The sequence below is a fragment of the Montipora capricornis genome, unplaced genomic scaffold (assembly GCF_036669925.1).
Source record: "Montipora capricornis isolate CH-2021 unplaced genomic scaffold, ASM3666992v2 scaffold_418, whole genome shotgun sequence".
NCBI lineage: Eukaryota > Metazoa > Cnidaria > Anthozoa > Scleractinia > Acroporidae > Montipora > Montipora capricornis.
Genome location: NW_027180149.1, coordinates 32,501 through 34,162, shown reverse-complemented (window position 1 = coordinate 34,162; position 1,662 = coordinate 32,501). Strand labels below are relative to the sequence as shown.

The following is a 1,662-nucleotide window of genomic DNA, read 5'->3' as shown; positions in this document are numbered from 1 at the left end:
CCTCAAATCATCTAGCTGATCTTATGAAAACCGGGTCCTTCCCACGTATCTTAATTTGTCTTTAAATTAGACTAGAATAGATGGGACGGTTATATTTTGTCAGTAACTAGACTCTAACCTTTCCATTGACAACATCTTTTAATTTAAGAAGTCAGAGTCATTGTCATTTGGCAAGTTGTGACTTGGACCTGGAAATTTAAACAAAAAATGTATATGTGTGAGAAAAAGGCTAATATCATCAGCCATTAAGGCAGTTAAGGCCATTAATATGTCTGCTATATTTCGAACTAATCTTTCAAACATCACTAAGGTGACTTCAGAAGAAGTAATATTTAATATCTCATGGAAGCCTTACCCAACACGTGGAGATTTTCTTCCCTCACCCTCCCATAGAGAGGTCTAGTGAGTTGTTTTGGCTATGGACTAACACCTCACACTTGTTAGACTTGCATGCGACAAGCCATGACGCAGCCATCCTAGGAATTTAAAGGTCACCGTCAGTGCAACTGCTGCCAAAGGCAGCAGTTGCACTTTGGATTTTGCAGCCAAGTTTGACCTTGTTTTCAAAACTTCAGCTATATATCTCACATAAATCAGACATCTTGTTTTAGCATTGGATATCTTTAACTGTTTTTCAGACCCTATAGGTCATCATTTACTTTCCTCACCCTCTCATAGAGAGGTCTAGTAAGTTGTTTTGGCTATGGACTAACACCTCACACTTGTTAGACTTGCATGCGAGAAGCCATGACGCAGCCCCCCCTACTAATTTAAAGCTCACCGTCAGTGCAACTGCTGCCAAAGGCAGCAGTTGCACTTTGGATTTTGCAGCCAAGTTTGACCTTGTTTTCAAAACTTGAGCTATATATCTCACATAAATCAGACATCTTGTTTTAGCATTGGATATCTTTAACTGTTTTTCAGACCCTATAGGTCATCATTTACTTTCCTCACCCTCCCATAGAGAGGTCTAGTGAGTTGTTTTGGCTATGGACTAACACCTCACACTTGTTAGACTTGCATGCGACAAGCCATGACGCAGCCCCCCCTAGGAATTTAAAGCTCACCGTCAGTGCAACTGCTGCCAAAGGCAGCAGTTGCACTTTGGATTTTGCAGCCAAGTTTGACCTTGTTTTCAAAACTTGAGCTATATATCTCACATAAATCAGACATCTTGTTTTAGCATTGGATATATTTTTAACTGAAATCATTTTTCTCACATAAGTTCAAGAAATTATTAAACAATGCTCATATTTCTCTTGCCTATGCTGCCAAATTTTACTTCCAAACACTGACGTTATTTGTCAAACCAAAGTGCTGGCATTTCCTCAAATCATCTAGCTGATCTTATGAAAACCGGGTCCTTCCCACGTATCTTAATTTGTATAGGTAATCGCATGGGGCCGAGTAAAATTAAGGATTAATATCACGCGTGTTTTCAGAAGTTGCTGAAATTGCCCGAGTCGCGCAGCGACGAGGGCAATTTCAGCAACTTCTGAAAACACAAGTGATATTAATCCTTAATTTTACGAGGACCCATTGCGATTACTTGTTAATAACAAAGAGGGCAAAATTTTCTTAACACTGTTGAGGCACCTCGAAAAACAGACAGCTAAGCGGAGTTAAAACACTCGTTCGCTCGGAAGCAAAACAACTGACAAA

At 39.8% G+C, this 1,662-nt stretch overlaps 1 long non-coding RNA gene across 1 annotated transcript in view; it reads right to left on the bottom strand.

The window, feature by feature from the left end:
- Positions 1-994: 994 nt before the first annotated feature.
- LOC138035522 (uncharacterized) overlaps positions 995-1,662 on the bottom strand; it is a 3,914-nt gene continuing 3,246 nt past the window's right edge. The window contains exon 3 of the long non-coding RNA XR_011129607.1: positions 995-1,048. This is a non-coding gene — a long non-coding RNA (uncharacterized lncRNA). The remainder of the gene's footprint in view (positions 1,049-1,662) is intronic.